At 44.6% G+C, this 8973-nt stretch overlaps 1 long non-coding RNA gene across 2 annotated transcripts; it reads left to right on the top strand.

Moving 5' to 3' along the window:
- Positions 1 to 300: 300 nt before the first annotated feature.
- On the top strand, positions 301 to 5749 carry LOC127036212 (uncharacterized). 2 transcript variants are annotated; one of them, XR_007770044.1, is made up of 3 exons: positions 301 to 485; positions 667 to 2762; positions 3215 to 5749. It is a non-coding gene; the product is annotated as an uncharacterized LOC127036212 (long non-coding RNA). The 2 variants fall into 2 exon arrangements; XR_007770043.1 differs by having other exon boundaries at positions 667 to 2774.
- Positions 5750 to 8973: the final 3224 nt, after the last annotated feature.

Here is an 8973-nt window from a genome sequence, read left to right as displayed (position 1 = left end):
GGGAACCTTTCAACTTGTTCTGAATTTTTACAAACTATAGCTTCAAAACTAAATGTTGATATTGTTTTAGGGCCTGATCCCACAGCCTCCCATGCATAGAGGCTTCATTAACTTCACTGGGACCATCTCATGCAAAAGGCCAGGAGAACCAGAGTATATTAAAAGATGAAAGGCACCCTGCAGGGTGGGGAACACAAAGTGGGGAGAAAATGAAAATACTGTGTAGGACACATCGTGTTCCAGGCCTCTGATGAGAATCCACACCTCACCCTTTAGAAAACAGTGACACAGTACTGTTGGTGTCACTCTGGCATAACCCTAGGTAACTCGGGAGGGTGGTAGACCACAAGTGTCAATGAAGCCCTCCTGTTGTAAGCCTCAATGAACCAATGTTCCTCCATGTTAAACACTTTGTGTAACCTAGTGTAACCTAATGTACTAATAGCTGCAAAAATGTAATGTCAGCAGTTAGTTTTCTGATTGTAGTAGTCAGTTCCCTGCTGTAACACACTGGAGCTAAATTGAAGCAAGTTTCAAGGTCGCTTTTAGATACAGTATACATGTCTCAGCAGCAGAAAGGGGGGAGGAAGGGGGAAGACAAAAGATTGAGTGAGAAAAGATACTGCAGCTGGATGGGAAAGAATGGGGGAGTGAGAGATCAGCTAGACACCAAGAAATAGTTCTCAGAAAGCAACTGGGATATAAAAGGAGGAAGCCGCTTGTGTAGGGGGCTGGATCTGAGGCATGCTAAGTCTCCCAGCACCACTTTGAGATCTCAAATAAACTTTGCTTGCTTCTCCATCCTGGTGTGTTTATTGGCGCTACGCACTCTGGGCAACGAACCACTGTTGCTTGCCTCCGGCACCCTCTGTGCCTGCAACAGTTTTGGCATCCCTGGGTGGGCGGAGGCTAAAATTAGCCTTGCCTGGATGCCTCCTGGAGGTCAACGGATTGCGGTGACGACCGACGCCCAGTGCACACCGGTGGCTTCACCGGGGGCCTCAGCGGAGACGCGATGTGAGCGACCCCAGAGGGCATAACGGTGCAACGCGCTCGAGTAGTGGAGAAGCAGTTGAGGGTGACGGTGAGGAACCGGTCCCTTGGATAAGGTAGGAACAGTCCAGTGGTCCGGATTTTTGCCTGCTAGGACCTGGGGACGCCCAGTGTCACCCTAGGATATGAGGCAGGAACAGAGTACAGGCAGGGCACGGTGTACACCCCTAGAATGCATTCTAGTGAATTGGGAAGTGCTTGGATCAGATCCACTAACTAAAAGCAAACTAAAAAGTTCTGTATAGTAGACTGGCCTCAATATTAACTAGAGGGTCAGGAAAGGTGGCCACCGGAAGGATCACTTAATTATAACACGATCCTCCAATCACTCCTGTTTTGTCAGCGAATGGGTAGCTTCTGAAGCTGTTTGTATGAAGAACTCTTGTAAAAATACCCCACTGTAGCTCCTATTCTTCCCCCTGTCTGGCAGAGTGCAAGGATTCAAAAGCAGGTTAGGGATAGTGCAGGGAGAAAGGAGGGACCTGTCTAGAAAGGGGAGACCTTATGTCCTAGTGCACTCTCTCCCTGTTGTAGCTAAAAAGCAAGATCAGATGCAGAGTGGTACTGGGGGCCAGTGTGAGTGACTGTTACCGGAAGACGCCCAGAGTACCCTGTGAAGCAAAAGCTCGTGACCAGGACTACTCTAACGCAAGCCCGGTAACTAGTGGATCTTTAGGAGATCCGACCCATGGTGGGCTGACTCGGCCTGGCATCGTCCGGTGAGGAAGCTGCCTTGGTCTAGGAGTGTGTGTACCCATTTTCCCTCCCCCTTTCCTTTCCGTGTGGGCTACTGACAGTCTGATCATCTCACTGGATGCAATCAGAGTAAGCGGCGCCGTCTCCCAGAGACTAGCCGACGCTCTTTGCTGAAGGGAGGTGTAGGAGGGTCGTGGCCATCCTCGTTAGCCTCTCCTGTGTGAGTGCCCTGTAGGGAAAAATCCGTAGTTTATGAGCCGCTAGCACGGACAGGGCACCATCCCTGTGTGTGTAAGTGGAAAATGGGTGGGGGACAGTCTAAACATTCCATCTCACCGCCTAAGGGTACCCCAGCATATTACATGTACGTACATTATGGTTCAACAACCTGCAGGTATTTAGAGAATTGGAATATTTACACGCACGAAAATCCATCTAAACAATGCCCACTAGAAGGTACTTCAATCTAGATAAGATCATACATCTAAGAGGAGCGTTTAATCACCAAAAAGCCCTGACACAGCGTGAGCAAATTTGTCTATTGAGGAAAGGAACGGGTTAATTTAAAAATCATCTTGGCCCAGGGATAGAAGGGGGGGGGTTGCTCTGCGTTCAGGATCAGGAATTGGCGCGGACTGTGCTTGGTGCAGGGAGGGGCTGCTTTCGGCCACAGCTGGCTGTGAAGGAAAAAATATAGACAGAGGTGAACCAAAGGAAATACAAGTTACAGAACTGAGATTACAATTGCAAAGCTTAACTGTCCAGTAAGATCCAACGGTGTGCCTTTGTGACCCTGGAGTCGGTGTAGCTTGGTGACACCAAAGAAGCCACAGGCAGCCGACCTGGACTGGAATCTCTGAAAGAGACGCCGCAGGAGATTCCAGGGTGTAAGAGAACAGCCCTCCCAAGAGCAGAAGCATGTTGGAAATTCTGGACAAGCTGTATACAGGATAATCCCCTGTCCACCTCCCCCTCTTCTCTGAACATTATACACAGAAGTGACCAGTCTGGACGTATGTGTGTGAGTATGAAAGGGGCTTCAGGCTTGGGGCATTAATATTTTCCTGAGTGATGTGCGAGCATTCCCAACACTCTCCATTGTTGTTTTATTATTTTATTAATGAAACTTTAAAATTCAGTTATATGGTGTGTTTTCTTTATCTTCCCCCAACTATCCTGTAGTGTCAGCCTGATCTCCTGACATGAGGGATAGATTGGTAATAGAAATTTGTCACAGTTTGGTGAGCAATTAAGAAGTGGGGAGCCCTGCAGAATTTACACCATCTATTTGTTTTACCCCTGTTGTTTTGTGTTTGCTTTGCTTGGTACTGTTGGTGTTATATGTTGAGAACTGCATGAGTAAAAGTAAGCCTTAATAGGATAAGGAAACGCTATTTGGTTCTGGTTCTGTTCTGTTTAACCGGTTACTTTTGTTTTTCTGCTCTGTTCATTTGGACGTTAGGAGTGTGGGCGGAACTGAACCTCTCGTTCGTAATTCCTCTGAGTGGAAGCCATGCGTGCAAGGAAGCTCTGAGGTTGAACTGAGATCCTTCTGTCCCGTCCCCTGTAGCGGTCAGTGTATAGAAGTGGGAAAGTCTGGCTTAGACTGCAATTCCCTCTGCGCTCTGGGTAATTCTCTTTTCTGTTTAAGTGTCAGCAGACAGATGGGTGGGTCTCTAGGTAAACTCTCTAAAGGGGTTTGGATTATATGTAAAGTAAATGGCCTTTGCCCAATGGGCCATGTGTTTTTGTCCAGGTGACAAGCCTCATGAAGGAGGACTCGGGTAGTCTTGTGAGTAAGAATGTTTAAGGGAAGAGACCAGGAGGGGTGGGGGCTAGTTAAGAAGCCCACCCTCCTAGCTAAACTGGTAGTGGAACAAGTTGGTGCCCATGGAAGGGACGGTTCAGCAAGAAAAGCAGGATTGGGCCCAGGCAGGCAGGCAACAGAGAGAGAGATTGGAAAGCAGGTTGGAAAACTTTAAGGGTGTAGTGGAAGGAAGGAATCAGTAAGTGTAAGCATGGGGATTTCAAATACCCAGGACTTACTTGGAATAGTGATTTAAGTTGATAAAAGTAGCTGTTGGGAGACAAGCAAGTGATTTAAGGGAGAGTGAGAAGTTAACTCTGTAGTTGCTGGAGGAAACAGCAGTTGAACTTTGTAAAAATGCTAAAGAAAAAAGTTCTTGGTGTCTGTGAAATGTTTGTAAATAAATTCAGGCAAAGAAATTATTGGATTGCAATCATTTGATTTGGCTATGAACAATTTAGTTGAATTAGCTGAAGAATGTATACAGTGTTATGTAATTAAAAACCTGGGCTGCCTATGAAACAAATACAAGAAAATATGGGGCAATTCCTCTGTTTTGCCTGAAGTCAGCAAGGGTATTTGTATATTTTAAGCGATGATTGTCTGCCTAGAAGGGTAGACCTCTGTTTTTTTTGTCTTTCAGATAATCAGAGAAAACTGATGCCAGCTGAACAGCATTCAACGTATCATGCATTTACTGGCACAACAGGAATTATGTTTTGTGTTCTACGTCCTGTCTTGTGGTGTTTGTCTCGTGGCCAAAATTGTTGTGTTTAATATTTTCATAGGATAGTCTAGTTAAAATCAAATGGAAGGGTTAAATGCAGATACTTGTTTTATTCAACTTTGGAATACAAGGTGTTTGGATAAATCAGGAGAAGGTGATATACTAAAGTCTAATACATTTGCTTAAGTAAGAAAAAGAAGCTTCATTGGCCAAATTGTTAATTAAAGAAATTGTTGTTAAAATTTGCATACCTACAGTCTTTGGAAGCAAAGACATGAAAAGTTAACCCACTCCCCATATTGTACATGGGATCTTTCTGGCTACCTCAGATTTCTAGCCAGAGGGCTGGGGATGGTGGAGGCTATTGGACTAGAGGTTGAATTGAATGAACTCCTCAAAGTGGGTGTTCTTGTTCTAGCTTGTTGCTCCAAAGTTCTGTAATAAGGTTATTTTAGTAAAAGGGTATGTGTGGCATATATTGAATAATAAGACTAATGTACTGTATAATGACAATGTTTATGTCTTCATTGTTGGGAAAAAGGTGTATAAGTAAAAAGTGAAAGTTTCCTTTGCAGGTTAAAAGAAGCCAAGAAGGGAAGAAGGACAAAGAACAAAATGAATTAACTGAAAAAAATAAAATAAAATAGCAAGCTCAGGCTATAGATAAGACACTGACTCCATTCAAGGACACTGCTCACAGTTAAGACTTGGCTAACAACCAGGAAAAGGAGGGCTTGAATTTGCCCACGCAGCTATGAGATTTGCAAAACACTGCCAGGCACTAACGAAATGTGTTAAGTTTCTTTTCTCACAGGTAAAGAAGCGCTACCCAAAGACCCTAGCAGCCCTGCCACTCCTTGGAACCAGGAGACGGGATTGATGTAAAGGTCCACCAATGAAAGACTGCTCTAGCTCCACCCTGGAAAGGCGCTTATTAAGTCCCGCTACCTACCAACACTGCTGTGAAGTGCCAAAGACTGACTGCTTGGACCCAGGATTCTCACTGCAAAAAGACCCCTCCACATCGGGAGAATTTTCCTACTGATGATTAGCCTATTTCACCTTCTAGCTCAACTGTGCCTTCTGGACAGTAGGGAAAAAGTACAAGGTGAAGTGCTAGTAACCTCTCCCTTATCAACTGACAGATCTACTGTGCCTTTGAATTTTTCTAGAAGAATCAAAACCATTACAGGGTGATGTGCTGGTAACCTCTTCCCCCATGGGATGCTGCACCACGACTGTTTTGGAAAAGAAGAAGGAACACTCGCTCCACTGAAATTGCCAAAGTCCAGGAATTCCTGACTAGAAAGGACATTAAGAACTGACCCTGGTGAAGAAACAAAGAATTATACACTGGCGGGAGGACATTTGTGGGACCCATGTTTGGGAATGTGGTATTAATTGGATTTTGGGGTTTATTCTACAGGCTGCGCCCTGTGTTTTGGATAAATCCTTCAGCATATATAGCTCTCTCTAATTGGATTTTAAATAACAAGTACCCAAAGAATTTGTTCTGCTACTAGAAATTTTACCCGTATTGAAACCATTCCAGTGACTAATAATGTATGCTATTAATGGGAATGCCTTTTGACAGTACCTGAGAATAGTTAAATAACAGGTGTATTATAGTACTACACCAAGAAAAGATGGTATTGAATATAACTGAGGCTGGGAAGGCATTGCAGTGGGATCTAGTATGTTTAGGAATTCGGGATTTCCTGAATGACCAGCTGATGGCCATTCGGAGTGATCTTGAGTACCCGAGACTTGGCCCACTGCTCTTACAGATGCATCAGGAATACCATCTGATTTGTGATCATGGAGACATACTTGGACACTTCCTGGGTGGAAGTGTGGCTTCCCAGGGCAGGGTGTGCGCCCTTATAGGGGATGAATGCTGTACTTATGTCCCAGAAAGTGCACAGGATATTAACAATCACATCCTGTCAGCCAAACAGGCTTTTGAACAGTGGAAAGCCCAGGAAAGGGAATCCACTATTTCTGATTCCCTCTGGGGCTGGTTACCCAGCCTGGGGGAGAACAAGGGGGAGGCATTGCTCGCCTCCTGCTCACTGGTGTGGTGTTGTGTATTGTTACTCTTCTCTTGCTTGCTTGCTATAAAGCACTCCAGCTCCCTAGAGCTTCATCACATATTATCCTTTAAATGTGAGAACACCTAGCCAAAAGTTTGTTGAGTATTCTCAAAGGAGGGAGTTGTTGGTGTCACTCTGGCATAATCCTAGGTAACTCGGGAGGGTGGTAGAACACAAGTGTCAATGAAGCCCTCCTGTTGTAGGCCTCAATGAACCAATGTTCCTCCATGTTAAACACTTTGTGTAACCTAGTGTAACCTAATGTACTAATAGCTGCAAAAATGTAATGTCAGCAGTTAGTTTTCTGATTGTAATAGTCAGTTCCCTGCTGTAACACACTGGAGCTAAATTGAAGCAAGTTTCAAGGTCGCTTTTAGATACAGTATACATGTCTCAGCAGCAGAAAGGGGGGAGGAAGGGGGAAGACAAAAGATTGAGTGAGAAAAGATACTGCAGCTGGATGGGAAAGAATGGGGGAGTGAGAGATCAGCTAGACACCAAGAAATAGTTCTCAGAAAGCAACTGGGATATAAAAGGAGGAAGCCGCTTGTGTAGGGGGCTGGATCTGAGGCATGCTAAGTCTCCCAGCACCCCTTTGAGATCTCAAATAAAAACTTTGCTTGCTTCTCCGCCCTGGTGTGTTTATTGGCGCTACGCACTCTGGGCAACGAACCACTGTTGCTTGCCTCCGGCACCCTCTGTGCCTGCAACAGTACCACAGTTCCATGTGGACTCTGCCCATCACCGCCTACACACACGAGATCCACTTGCTGGGGGAGTAGCACTGTTTAACCACAATCTTACCAACATCCTGCACAGTTTCTTAGGGAATCATTATCAGGGCACAGTCAAGATTGCTTGGGTGACTAACTGAATTTTAACTTCTTTGACGTTTTTGGAACATTTTAATCTTATAGTTTCATCTCTTTTTAATGTTTGGAAATCTTTATAAGGTTTGGAAGACTGGAGTCAGAACAGAAAAGTGCAGTATGACACTGAGTTTTGTTTCATCTGCTAACATGAAAAACATCAAAGCTGCCTATTTCACGCCAAATTAAAGTGCAGAATTCAATGCAAAAGATACTTTTTTAAAAATCACAGAAATTTCTCAGAAAGACACCTCATTACTTAACCAAATACAATGTGGCATGAGACCATTACATATATATTTGTCCAGTAGATGTATTCCCCCAAAAAAGGCTGGCTGATTTTTATAGATATGAGGGTGAATAAAATAGATTCTTGTGCCCAGATAAGCAACTTCAGCCAGAGCATTTTATTCCACCTCCCTTCAAGTGAAGCCCCGGCACTACACTGGTCTACATTGCTGTTGTTCTCTGCTTAGCACATCTCACTGCTCAATCTTTGGATTTTAAACTACTTCCACAAATACCAGATAACACCACAGCATTCGAGGTAGGAAAAGCTGTATGCAGGGTCATGCTTCTTCTGGCAGTTACACCCCAGATCCAAGCAAAGGCTGGACAAGAACTGCAAGGAAAAGACAGTTCACTAACGTGTTCATATCAGATGTACAGGGTGCACAGCTCCCAGAATTTACATCACAAAGATCTCAAATATAAAACCCTGGATAACATTCCAAGGCACCAGACAAGACATCAGGAGACTTGGTGCTTATGACTATTCCTGCCTCTCCTACAGACTTACTGTTTGACTTTGGGTAAGTATCAGTCCCTGTGTGCCTCAGTTTCCCTACCCCCTAGAGAATTGAGAACTCAAAACTTTGTCACCAGAAATTTCACACACCCCACAACTTCTAACCTGGACTTCATTATGGACAGCAGAGTTTTCTTTGGCTTTGAAGGTTTCACTTTGTCCTACATCCAGGTAGCGATTTAGCAATGGGAAGAAAATGGAGGAGCAGGATGGGAAATCAGTGTCAAATAGCCAATAGACTTCCAGTTGCAAAAATGTTTGCTGCAGAGCTTTGATTTGATTACGCATCCCTTCCAATATGCACAGCCAGAGATGCATTCTGTGTTTATACTGCATTGCTGCCCCACTCATCACCAGAACCACTACAGACTGACCCCCTGGATTTCACGGAAGGACTAAAATGGGGGGGAAGAATCATTATAGAATCTCTCAGTTAATAAAGTTTTTAATTTTTATATATTGCAGCTTTGAACTGGTTGGGTGGGTATAATCCAATGGCCTCATCCTGCAGCATGTGTGTGTGTTTCACTCCCACTGACTCCATGAGCAGTGTGAGGAAGGACTGCAGGATCAGGCAGGTTACAGATGAAAAGAACCCTGCAAGGATGGAATATGCAAGGGTTGGAAAATACAAACCAGGTACTGGGTCACTGTTTTTCAGTGCTTTGGAGGAAATCCCAGTCAGCCACATGCAAGGGTAATGACACAGAACTGGAGTTCCAGCCCTGCCAGGGTTCAGCCTATCGCAGCCTGTGTGCACGTGTAATGGGGCCCACTCACTGTTGCAATGCATGATACCAACGTCCTTTTTGCAGTGCAGCCAAAGACCCTCAGAGGTACATTTCAGAGAACCATCTTAAAGTAGCACGTCACATGCATCAGCCCAAAGTCAGTGTTCATGCCAAATTAAAGCTCTGACT

The sequence above is a fragment of the Gopherus flavomarginatus genome, chromosome 17 (assembly GCF_025201925.1).
Source record: "Gopherus flavomarginatus isolate rGopFla2 chromosome 17, rGopFla2.mat.asm, whole genome shotgun sequence".
NCBI lineage: Eukaryota > Metazoa > Chordata > Testudines > Testudinidae > Gopherus > Gopherus flavomarginatus.
This window is presented reverse-complemented; position numbering and strand designations above follow the sequence as displayed.